Consider the following 13,125-nt stretch of genomic DNA (forward strand, 5'->3'; position numbering starts at 1 on the left):
TAGGGTTCTCTGTCGGCCATGGTTGTGTGCAAGGCCGAGCAACATGCAGAGGAGAATAGTGAGAGAAAGAGGAGGACATTCGTGGAGAATAGGGAAGAGGCAAGGTGAAAGGGACAGGAAAACAGCTGTCTGTGGATTTTTTGGCCTTGAGAAACAGGTGGACACATTTTGCCCTCATTTTGTATTAAGAGAACAGAAAATTCAGTATATAGCTTTTCAATTTGCTGGGTAGTCCTGCAACAGCCGCAGTTTCTGTCCACTAAAGAGAATAATCTTAAATCACTTTCTCTCACTTTGTTTTATGTGATATTACATGATTTATGTTATTCATTGGTAATTGTGTAGAATATGGGTTGTTTTCAAATGCTCTGGGTCTTTCTCCATGTTTCTCCTGGTTGTGTTTTTAAGGATCCAACGTGGGAAGACAGATCACATGGTGTTCTCCTGCTGATTGTTCATTGGGAAGCCTCACGAACTAACTTGACCTGAAGGGTTCTGTGGAGAAACTTACGAGGGGGCTGTGAGAAGCATTGTGGTGAGTTGCACGGTGCCCTCACGCCTAAGGAGCAGATGTGTGCAGTGCACCCGGCTGGCCTGGGAGCCTCTGCTTTTGTGCCCCTGCTTAGTGCTCTTCTCTCTAACCACTCTGGTGACTGTGAGACAGTGGGCGAGGGCTGAGTTGCTGCTGATTTGTATGTGGAGTCAGCTGATTTGGGGAGGAAATCTGTGGATCTAGTCATTTTCCTTGGCGGTAAGCTTTGCGGATGCCTGGGTGGACCTATGTGGAGACTTTCATAGTTCAAATGAGTAGGAGGTGTGTGATCCAAGATGCCAGGATCCCACAAGTAGATACCTGCTAGATGGGACCTCCAAAGACACACATTTCATTTATAGGAATATTTTTCCTGTTATGAAATGTTAATGTTTTGAGTGATGGCGGGGGGTGCTTACCCGAGGAGAAATTGTGAAGGGTATTGCAGTGTAGAGCTATGGCTGGGGCTCGTGAAATCTTTGAAGGGTTTTGCCCCTCAGCTTCATACCCCGGATAGCCTACTTCCATGATATGAGGATGTAACGTGAGGCTAACAACATATCCACAAGTGAGACTGGTCTCTCTCTTCTCTATGTCATGTGGAAATGAAGGGAATCCGGAGCTAACGCAGGTTAGGGTGGGTAGTATAAGTTTGTGGGAGCTGTGGTAAGACAAATTCTCATAGCAGTAAAATGTTTACACATGAAAATATTCACTTTCCGCTTCCAGTCTGTTCAGGCAAACCCTTACTTGGGCCTTTCCTGGTTCCCAGTCTCTATAACCGCTTTCTTTCCGTCATTCCAGGCATTTAACCTTAGCTTGCAGCCTCAGCATCATGTTACCTCTAAAAGAATCTTAAATGAAACATGAGGAACGTCAGAAGGTTGAGTCCAATGTTCTGGAACTTACCACCAAGCCCTGCACTCACAGGAAGCGTTTTTTTTATAGTTAGGGTACTGTCTCGTCCCATAGACCCGTCTCCTGCATTTTGTTGCCACGGGGATAACTGAGACTTGTCTTGGTGTAACACACCCTGTCCGTCTAGCCCTGAGGCTCTTCCTTACTCTCCCCGTTGTCCCTTTTTGATTCAATTAAGGACTGGCATCCCTCAAACTCCTCCATGTTCCCCGGGGCCCTGCCGGGTACTGGCAGATTTTGTTAGTGTCAACTACTTATCTGTTCGGTGCTCCAAATATGCCTTGCTCCTATATTTTCCATTCCAGTGTCCTGCATACCCATGGAGGCGTTCTTTTACTTCATGTTGGATTCGTACCTCCAAAGACCTACACTTTACTGCTTCCCATACTTTCTGGAAACCTTGTTATGCTTAGGTCTAGATTTTCTTGCGTCATCTGAGCGTAGTCCCACCCCAGCTTGTGTCATTTAGCAAATGGGAAGTGCAAGACCAATATAGCCTTTCTAGGTTCTGATCAATTCATGTTACATTTTGTGTGGTCATGTCTATAGCTTTCTGTACCCTGTGTACTTTTAGGCCACTGCTCACCAATGGTGTATTTTTTTCCATAAACTCCAAAGGAATATGTATATTAAGATTAGCACCTGAGCTAACAACTGTTGCCAATCTCCTTTTTTTTTTTTTTTCCTGCTTTTTCTCCCCGAATCCCGCCAGTACATAGTTGTATATTTTAGTTGTGGGTCCTTCTAGTTGTGGCACGTGGGATGCTGCTTCAACGTGGCCTGATGAGCAGTGCCACGTCCGCGCCCAGCATCCAAACCAGCAAAACCCTGGGCCGCCAAGCGGAGTTCGCGAACTTAGCCACTCGGCCACGGGGCTGGCCCCAGGAATATTTTTTGATGTAACTTCAAAGTTGAAGGTGCCAAGTTGTAAGTTTGCAAACTCTGCTGTGCTAACTGATGTCGTTCTTTTTGCAAATAGCAACTTACTAATGTTCACCTACTAGGAAATATGTAGAATATTCCTGAGTTGTAGATGCTTGTGGATTTCAACTTGGTTAGACTGTGACTATCCCAGAAATGTTAGAGCTAGTGATCGTTTTACCCATTCATTTATTCCTTTATTCCAGAACTCTCACCTCTCTGACCTGTTGTTTACCTAGCTCTCCAATGGTTGTGAAGATTATTAACAGTGTTTGTAAGATATTTTCAGAAACTAGAAAATAGGCAGTAAAAAGCATTCACTATTGCAATTATCTACAGGTTAATCTGAAATTTATTGCCCCTTCTGCCTTCAGACCTACTGTAGGACGTGCTGTCCTTTGCCGTTCCACTTGTAGCCAAATTCAGAGTTTTCCTAACAGGGACAGCTCCCTGTGCCTGATGCTGTGTGGAAATCTTAGTCTTCAGCTCCACTCTTATCCCTCTCAGTTATTTATCGGTATTTTTGAAAATATACATAGCATCACCCTGTAACATGATACCTGGCACAGGGTAGGAATCCAATGAAAGTTTCACTCTAAGTGGGAGAGTAGGTTGTTACAGTGTTTTTGGAGGGGAATTAGAGAGTACTTTAAAAATTTTAAGTTTGCATATCCTTTCCAGCAATTCTACTTCTAGGAATTTAAAAGTAGCTGTACTCACGCGTGAGGATGTTCACACTGCAGTCTCTCTGTAGCAGAGGACAAAAGTACTGAAAACAACTAAAAGTCCATCAATATTGGACTCATAAATTTTGGTAATTGTACTGAATGGAATAGTATGCAAGCATTAAAAGGAATAGAATGGATGTATGAATAAATGGACTGGAAAGTTGAGGGTCAGAGGTCGATTGTGGAACATGTGGAGTACGCTGCTTTTACATGAAATAGAGGATATGCATATAGGTACAAAGAAATCTTTATATAAAATATGCGAGTGAACGTAAGCACTTGGAAAACATCTGGAGAAGCACACAAGGAACTGGGGGAGTTGACTTCAGTTTTCATTGCATGGCCTGCAGTGTTTGAAATCTCAAGGCGGTGACAAGCGTGCGCTCATCTGCATGAGCTGTACTACCGGCCTCCGGCGAAGGAGGGCGCCGTAGCCGCCAGAGTGCTGTTCCCTGATCGGGCTTCTCTGGCAGCCGGCCTGGTGACGTCATCAGGCCAGGCGGTGTCGCATGCGCTGTGGTAGGGATTTGGGCGCTGCCTGGTTTGCCACGCAGGTTCTTGTGGTTGGGGGTCTTGTTCTGACACCGAGGGCGCCGGACTGGGGAGTCTGTCAGTCTCGGCGGCAGGGGGGCATCTTGGGGCCCACATGAGCCAATGGCTTCATGCCCGCCGCGGCCAGGTCCACGGACCCCTCTTTTGCGGACCTTCTTCAGCCAAGAGGAAGGGCAGAAACCACGTTCCCGAAAGGTAAGACGCTTTGGCCCCTGGGCGTAGCCCTGCCGCCTCTCGGCTCCTGGGTCTGGGTCTCGTCCACTGGGGTCTCTGCCTGTCACTGTTGAGGCCGCGCGCTTGGCCCCTCCGCCCCTTTCTCGGAGGCATTGACCGTCTGGCTGCTCCGCGTACAGTGGCTGAAACGGACGGTATGAGATGTTCTGATTTCTCCCCGTGCTTTTAAAAGCGAGGCTCTGGCCATTGCTCGGGTCAAGTGCAGAGGGACTGCTTTCTAGGATGGTCTGTCAGTGCTGGGGACGGTACTTAAATATCGAAACTGAGTCCCGCTCAGTTCCTCAAACTGTGTTGTTTGGGCACGGAAAATGTGAGTGATGAGAACCAGGTTTGAGTGAAGAAGGCCTCCGCAACCGCTGAACTGTCTGCGGAAAATGTTGGATTGTGTCGTTGCCGGGAATCACGAAGGGCAGCAGTAGCTGCCTACCGGGTCTCATCTGAGAGCTCTTCCTCTACACGTTCAAACGATTAATTGTGAGACTTTGCTCTTGTGTGCAGTGAGCTCGTTTTTATTCCTTGAGACCTTCCTTTCGTCCAGCTCATACCTCATGAAGTCCCTTTCATTTGACCTCCTGAATATCTTGGAACCTGTCCCCCGACTTCCCTCAGCATCCTCATACGGAATGTGCCTGTTCTTTTGCATGTAGGTCCTGACTAGTGTGCGTGTATCCACTGTCGTTTCCTTCCAATGCATTCTTCACGCAGGAAATCTTTTTAATATGCAAGTTGGAACATTGCTCAGAAACATCACTCAAAAACGTTGTTTTCAGAGTGAAAACGAACTCTTGACCCTGGCCTTGAAGAGTCTGCCTGGTCTAGAATCCTCTCTGCTTCTTTGGCCCGGTCTTGTGCCCCTTTTGCCCTCACTGTCTGTGCTTCAGATTCACTGGGTTGACCTCGGTGAGTTCTCCCTCATCCTGCAGAGGTCAGCTGAAAGATTACTTTTCACTGTAACTCCTAGCACTAAGTGAAGTTCACAGCCCCTTTCCCATCTGATTTTCTTTTAAAATATGAATTTGAAGGTCCGCACGTAATGAATTTGATGACTTCAGTTGTATGAGAACTAAAAATAAACCGTGAAGTGAAAGAACTGAATCTAAACGATTTCCGTCAGCATGTGAGTATCGATGAACCTTAGCATTCAGGACTGGGCTGGCTTATCAGGGCTAGAGAAGGGCTGGCCGTCTGTGGTCTTAGGCCTTGTTTGTGGAGACCTTTGCTCTGTTTGGCTGCCTTGCATCTTTTCAAGATGGGGAACAGGAAGAAGGGGAGAACAGGTGGTTACTAGGTGGGGCTGAAGAAGGGGAGCAGCAAGATGCCAAGCAGAGAGCAGAGGGGACCTGCTGAGTGGGCTGTGAATTCCGTTTTCAAGGAGCCCCGTTGTGCGCAGGGAGACAGTCTAATGTCACATTTGGCTCACAGAAAGTGTATTAATAGGTGGAAAGACTGTCTCCCAGTTGGACAGCGGATAGCTAGGACTTGTGTCCTTGTTCTCAAAGTTCCTATCAAAAAGATAAGAAAAGTTAATTCAGTATTCTTTCAGAAATCTGAATTCACCGTGCAGAACTCTGATTCCCACCCTATCTGACTCCATTTCCCCTTTTTATAGTAATATTTTGTAATATCCCCTTTACTCTCCTGAAGTGAAATTCATATATATATACCCAACGTGCTTCCACACTTAAGTTTAAGGGAAAAAATCAGTGTAATGCTCTAACTATAAAATAAAGGAGAAATAAAATAAAGTAATTTAGAATAGAGTAATATGTGTTTACATTTCCATATGTCAATGTTTGGGCATGGCTTCACTAAAAATAAAGGAATTGTCAGTTGCTTGCACCACGAATGCCAAAGCTGCCCATGCTCACTGATCTGGGTGGGTATGTTGCCTTAGTGGCAGGAGTTTCAATGATTGTGAGCTGCGCTAAGTAGATTTCCAAAGAAAACAAAGTACGGTCTTCACTAGGATGATAAGATGGTTTCTATGCTGGACATTCAATGTCCGTGAAAACTGCAAAGAAACCCTTTGTGTTTATGTGTGAAATGGAGTTAGGTTCTAAGGCTTAGATACTTGTGAACAGTTTTTCACCTCTATGGATGTTGAATAAGACTTTGAAAAGTCATCCAGGTGTGAGACCCACTTGTGGGAGTGTTCTGAATTTGGCAAGATGCGTTATACCCATGCCCGTCAGCCACTAAATGCCAGTAAAACCCCTCCCATCCCATCCTCACAACCACAAAAATGCCCCGGATCAGCAAGGTCAGGATTTCAGCATGGAAACTCTGAAAAACTGTGTTTTTGTTTGAAGGAAGAAAGGAATAGGTGGGGAAGGCATTTGACTGACATGAAAAAGGTGAGAAGAGATTCCATGTCTCATCACCCTGCCCGGCACAGCGGGGATTAGTGTCAGGGAGAGCCCACTTTGACTACTGGGAATTTATTTAATTTGTGTCTCGTAGGTCAGGAGTGGGTTTTCACCTACTCTGTCAATTCTTCTGCATCTCTGGACTTAAACATTAGTGAGTTCTTAAAGATAAGCAAATAGTTCTGATTCACATCTGGCAACACCAAACGTGGTCCTGGACACATCATAACTACTTTCCAGTCTTTGTTGAATGAGTGAACTGACGGCCCACCCCCACCCGCATTGGCGGTGCCTGTGAATTTCCTCCTATATTCCTCCTCCTCTCCGCGATTGTCCTCACTCCTCGGTCCCTGCTCCACGGTCTCTGCAAGGGGATCCTGAGGTTCCCCCGGGTCCCTGCTCAGCCCCTTTTCTTCAAGGACATCAGCAGAGAGAAGCAGGAAGACTCTTCAGTCTCCTTTCTTCCGCACAGCCAACATCTTTCCTGTGTGACGTGGTTATAGGAAGCCTCTTCTAGTTCTGTGTGCACTCTTCAGTGTTGGGACTGTTTAAGGCGCCATCAAGGGGGTTGCGAAGCTGCAGGGCCACTCCCAGTGCAGTCCCTGTTCACGCAGTAGAGGTAGGGAGATGAATGACCCCTGCGTGGCAGCGGAATGGGACAAGGTGTCCTGGGTGTTTGAGGGAAGTCACCCAAGGCAAAGCTGCCTCAGTACTTGGCAGTCGAGTGTCAGGCACAGTGGACTGTCAAGTGGCAAATGATGTGTCACAGAAATGCCACAGCAGAAATGCCTAGGAATGGAAAGGAGGGGGAAATGACAACAGACAGGGTTAATCAAGGAAGGCTCCCTAAGCGGTTTGTGACTAAATGAGTTACCTCAGGTTGGCTGTTGTTCCGATAGCTGGAGATGGTAATGATCCTCCAGCTCCAAGTCTGGAAGAAACTGACAGGAGAGATGGTACGCCTTGTTGTAATTAATACAGTCTTCAAACCTTTCACAATGTTCGGTGGAAGACTCAGCATCGTAGCTCTGTCAGATCTTCCTAAGTTAATTTGTAAATTTAACATCATCTCATATCATCTGATTCTAAAGCTCGTATAGAAAAAGAAACTTACATAGCCAGGAAAATTCTGAAAAAAAAAGAGCAGTGGAAGGGGTTCATGTAGCCGTACCAGAAATTAAGCCACATTAGAAGTGTGGCTGGAGCACAAGGGATTTTTAGGGCAGTGAAGCTAATCTGTCTGATACTATAGGGGTAAATACATGTCATGGTACATTGGCCGAAATCTATCAAATATACAACACAGAGTGACGCGTGATGTGAGCTATCAACTTTGATTGATAATGATGTGTTGACGTTCGTTCACTGATCCTAACAAATGGGGCACACTGCTGTGGAACGTTGATGGTGGGGAAGGCTGTGTGGGGTGAAGGAGAGAGGATTAAAGTGAGAACTCTTTACTTTCTGCTCTGTTTTCTATGAAGCTAAAGCTGCTCTGAAAAGTAGTCTATTCGTTTTTTATTTTTGTGTGAGGAAGATTGGCCCTGAGCTAACATCTGTGCCTATCTTTCTCTGTTTCATGTGGGATGCCAGCTAGCGTGGCTCAACAACCGGTACTAGGTCACCACTCTGGATCCAAACCTGCGAAGCCTGGGCTGCTGAAGCAGAGTCTGTGAACTTAACCACTATGCCACTAGGCTGGCCCCCTCTATTACTTTTTTAAAAGATGTGTTGCTGGCACTTGAATAACCAAATAGATCGATGGAACAGAGTACATAAATGAAAGAAATACAGAAAAGAATATTTAGCAGTAAGAGCCATCCTTCATTTATTTAGATATTCTAGGAGTATTTATAAGTGCCTTTTTATAGGCACTCCACTTGGAGCTGGAGGTACAGTGGTGGACAACACTGATGTGGTCCCTGCCTTCTGGGAGTTTACAGTCTGGTTGGGAACCCACATGAAACAAATACAGAAATAACTCTATAGACGTGAGCTTATTTTCTTCCCTCTAATCCCTGGAAGAAAGGATTGTAATGTAGCTCATAACTTCCAGAAGAGTGGAAACTTTCCTCTGAATCACACTGTTTGTTAGCATCACAGGGCTTGAATGAATTGGTGGTATAAGAAAGGATTTTAAGGACACATTTGTTCTTTCTTACCTCATTCTCTCTGACAGAGTTTGGAGAAGAATCTTGCTCCAGAAGAATGTTTTCACCCCTTGGATGTTTCTAGCAAAATCTGAGAGCAGAATGAAGAACTTGGACTGATTATTGATGTAACACACACTCGCCACTAATACAAACCAGAGGTAAATGGAACCCTTAGTGAAAAGACCATCTTTGTTCTTATAGTGTAATAATCATAGTAATTCAGTAGTTATAATGCTGGCCTTCTCTTATGGGTAGTATTTCAAAAAGGGAACCAAGTGGTTTCCTTAATTACACTTTTCTAATTGCTGTCTCAAAAAGAGATCAGAGACTTGAATCGAAATATAATATTTGGCAATAGCCTCTGTACATGCTTGAGAAATACTATAGACTTCCATTTTCTCTCTCTTTATATATATACATACATATACATATATATATATATATATTTTTTTTTTTTTTTTTTGCCTGGGAAGATTCATCCTGAGGTAACATCGTTGCCAACCTTCCTCTTCTTTTGCTTGAGGAAGATGAGCTCTGAGCTAGCATCTGTGCCAATCTTCTGTATTTTGTATGTGGGTCAGTGCCACAGCACGGCTGACAAGTAGTATAGGTCCGAGCCCAGGATTTGAACCCGCGAACCCAGGCCATCAAAGCAGAATGCACCTAGCTTAACCACTACACCACGGGGCCAGCCCCTCTGTTCTATATTTTGAACGTCAAGTCAACTTTTAGTAAGAAAAGTAGTAGCCTGAAAGAAAAGAAAGGAATATCCATGATGTCTTTAGCAGTTATTTTAAATAGTTGTCAGAGCACGTGTAAGCATCTCGGTAGAAGACAGTTCTCTAAATTTTATGCTTTCTTTTCCTGATATCTTTGGACACACCAGGGAAACTCATACGTTCTGTTGGCCTGTGTGGCATTATCAGTGAGAAAGAATTATCCTCCTTCTGACCAGTTCCATGGCCTTGGGAAACAATAACACCTAATGTCTCTTAACATTTGTACAGGCCTACCTCGGAGATCTTGCGGGTTCTGTTCCAGGTCACTGAATAAAGTGAATATCGCAATATAAAGTGAGTGGCACTAATAATTTGGTTTCCCAGTGCATGTAGAAGTTATGTTTGCACGACACTGTAGTCTGTTAAGTTTCAATAGCATTAGGTCTTGAAGAACAGTGTACATACCTTAATTAAATGATACTTTATTGCTATAAATGCTAACCATCATCTGAGCCTTCAGCGAGTTGTAATCGGGTTGCTGATGGGGGTCTTGTAAGAAATGCGGCGTCTGTGAAGCACGGTAGAGCGAAGCACAGTACAGTGAGGTAGGCCTGTACAGCAGCTGCCATTTAAAAAGTGCGTGCACACACGTTAAGGCAGTGAATCCGCACAGCAGGCCTTTGCTGATGAAGTGGGAGTGGTACTAACGTCCCCTCCTGAGTGCTTCCTCTGCACTGAGCCCGGAGCATAGACGGTGACAGTGACTCACTTCACAGATGGTGAAACTGAGGCCCAGAAAAGGAAGAATTGAAACTTGAACTCGGGTATTCCTTTTGCTTTTGTTTTTGATGTGGTAAAATATACATAATGTTTATCATTTTAACCATTCATAAGTGTACAATTCAGTGGCATTAAGTGCATTCATGATGTTGTGCAGCCGTCACCACTGCCTGTAACCACAAGTTCCATCATCCTGAACAAAAGCTCTGTAACTATTACAAAATAACAACCCCATTTCCCCTCCCTCAGCCCCTGGTGACCTCTATTCTACTTCTTGTCTTCATGAATTTGCCTGTTCTGGGTACCTCACATTAGCGGAATCATGCAATATTTTTCCTTCTGTGTCTGGCTGATTTCGCTGAACATAATGTTTTCAGGATTCATCCATGTTACAGCATGTAACAAAATGTCTTTCCTTTTTATGGCCAAATAACATTCCACTGTGTATACATACCTCATTGTGTTTATCCATTCATCTGTTGATGGACAGCTGGGTTGTTTCCACCTTGTGGCTCTTATGCATCATGCTGCTGTGAACACTGTGTACAAATATTTGTTCAGATCTTTGCTTTCAATTCTGTTAGATGTATAGGTAGGAGTAGAGATGTTGGATCACAAAGGAGTTGTATGTCTATCCTTTGGAAAGTGCCAACAACTTTTCCACAGTGTCATCCTCTTTTTAAACAATTACCACAAATTTTGAAGTTATACAGGAGCAGACCTAATGCTGTGGTGTTCGTGGACCACCCATGAACTCATCCAGCTTGAATATTTATCAGCTTATGGCTGTCGTGTTTCCTCTCTACCCCTACGTGTTTCACCGTATTCCATAGTTTTTTGAAGCAGATGCCCAATATCATATAATTTCACCTGTCCATTTTTGGTATGTATATTTAAAGTGTCAGACTATTGTTCCTTAATATCCTCCTTTATTATTAAATATCCAGTCAGTTCTCAAATTCTCAGGTGCCTCCTAAATGTCATAGAAATTGTTTTTAGGGGTTTGAGTTAGGTCTAACTTAGGTCCACACTTTGCATTTCATTGTTAGGTTTCTGACATCTTATTTAATCTATGGGTTCTCCCCCCATGTGTCTCTCACCTTCTTTTTATTTTCCTCTCGAATTTGACTCTTTGAAGAAACCAGGTCTGAAGACGACATTACAGATAATACAAGAGTGAATGAACACAATGGATAATGCCTTAATAGAAATAAGAAAAGGAGGAAGTTTTAAAAAATATATAAGAAGAGAAAAAGAATTCTAGAGAAATGCCAAATATTAGAGACAAGCGACACAGTCAGGGCAGTTATGAAGAGTAATTCAAACATAATGTAAGAATTTAGTGTACCGTAAGAGTGACACTTCAAATCAGTGGGACCCATTAGTCAGTAAATTGTGATACATCCGTGTTGGGGTGTAAATCATTTCTCTGGAAGGATCCACAGCATCGCAAAAGTAAATGTGTCTAAGGGAGGAAGGAATTGGGTGGGTGGGGAACTTGGGGAGAAGGGTGAATTTCCATTGAATCCCCTTTTGTACCTTTCTCACGTTCTCTCCTGTGAATCTATTACCTCTGAGGTCTGCCTGCCTGAGTTGAAACCCCAGCTCCCCCAGTTGCTGACTCTTCACCTTGGGCCAATTCTTGACACTCTCCAAGCCTGTCTCCTTATCTGTGAAATGGAATTGATGACCCAAGGGGTGCTTCCTAACACAATATAAATTCTCAATAAATGTAAATTACTAGGGGAAACAACCTAAATGTCCATGAACTGAGGAAAGGATAAACAAGTGTGGTGGATCCATACAATAGAATATTTTACAGTCCTAAAAAAGAATGAAAGACTGACACATACTACAACATGGATGAACTTTGAAAACATTCTGCTAAGTGAAAGAAGCCAGACACAAAGGTCACATATTGTGGTGTATTTCATATGTATGAAATGTCTAGAAAAGACAAGTCCATAGAGACAGAAAACAGCTGAGTAGTTGCCTGGGGCTGGAGAGAAGAGGGAATGAGGAGCAGCCTCTAATGGTTAGGGGGGTTTCTTTTAGGGGTGATGAAAATGTGATGTGTTAGATAATGCTGGTGGTTGCCTGTGCTTGTGAATGTACTAAATGCCACTGAATTTACAATTTCAAAAGATGGATTTCTATGGTATGTGAATTATATCTCAATAAAAATAATTTTAGAAATGTAAATTACCAATTTTCCCATGATAATTATCTGCTATCCCCTTCTCTCCCCCACCCCCCACAGCATTCCCTTTTATGCCCCCCCTCCCCTGGCTCACCCCCTCCAGGTGCCCTACAAGCCTCCCAAGATGCGACTCTGGACCCTTGGGCACATACGTCCTGCCCTCGTGGAGCAGCGACCCAGTGCTCACGTGCTCCCACCGCTCTCCTGCCCTGTGATCGACGCTTCCAGTGGATTTTTCTTGTGTGCTTTTGGATGATGGCGATGTTTAGAGAGGGCAGAAACAGACCAGGTGGATTGCGGAGGCCCTGGCAGGCGCCTCAAGTTAATGTTTATGAAGAGATGTTTTTCCAAAGAAAATATACAGGTGACCAACAGGCTTATGAAAAGATGTTCAACGTGACTAGTTTTTAGGGAAATGCATTCAAAACTAAAATGAGTTATCACCTCCTCCCCATCAGAAAGGCTATTATTAAAAAAACAAGAAATAGCAAGTGTTGGAAGGGTGTGCAGACAAGGGAACACTTGTATAGTGCTGGTCAGAATGTTAACTGGTACAGCCACTATGGAAAGCAGTATGGAGATTCCTCAAAAAAGTAAAAATAAGACTACCATATGATCTAGCTATTCCACTTCTGGGTATTTATCCAAAGAACACGGAAACACGCTAATGGGAAAAGATATATGTGCCCCTGTGTTCGTTGCATCATTATTCACAATAGCCAAGACTTGGAAACAACCAACGTGCCCATTGAGAGATGAATGGATAAAGAAGATGATATATATATACACACACACAGTGGAATCCTACTCAGCCATAAAACATGAAATCTTGCCATTTGCGACAACGTGAATGAACCCTGAGGGTGTTATGCTAAGTGAAATAAGTCAGATGGAGAAAGACATATACCCTATGCTTCACTCATATGTGGAAGATAAACAAACACATAGATACGAGAAGGAAAAGGGTGGGAGGAGGAGGAAAGGGGTAAGGGGCAGATGTGTAAGATGACATATGGCAGTTA

At 43.9% G+C, this 13,125-nt stretch overlaps 1 long non-coding RNA gene across 5 annotated transcripts in view; it reads left to right on the forward strand.

Moving 5' to 3' along the window:
* Nucleotides 1-13,048, forward strand: part of LOC139045501 (uncharacterized) — a 36,525-nt gene extending 23,477 nt beyond the window's left edge. For 4 of the 5 annotated variants that reach the window (XR_011503925.1, XR_011503927.1, XR_011503926.1 and 1 more), the window contains 4 exons: nucleotides 409-535; nucleotides 8,431-8,562; nucleotides 9,412-9,477; nucleotides 12,164-13,048. This is a non-coding gene — a long non-coding RNA (uncharacterized lncRNA). The remainder of the gene's footprint in view (nucleotides 1-408; nucleotides 536-8,430; nucleotides 8,563-9,411; nucleotides 9,478-12,163) is intronic. The other variant, XR_011503929.1, reaches the window with a different exon arrangement.
* Nucleotides 13,049-13,125: the final 77 nt, after the last annotated feature.

This window comes from Equus asinus, chromosome 6 (assembly GCF_041296235.1).
Source record: "Equus asinus isolate D_3611 breed Donkey chromosome 6, EquAss-T2T_v2, whole genome shotgun sequence".
NCBI classification, from domain to species: Eukaryota; Metazoa; Chordata; class Mammalia; order Perissodactyla; family Equidae; genus Equus; species Equus asinus.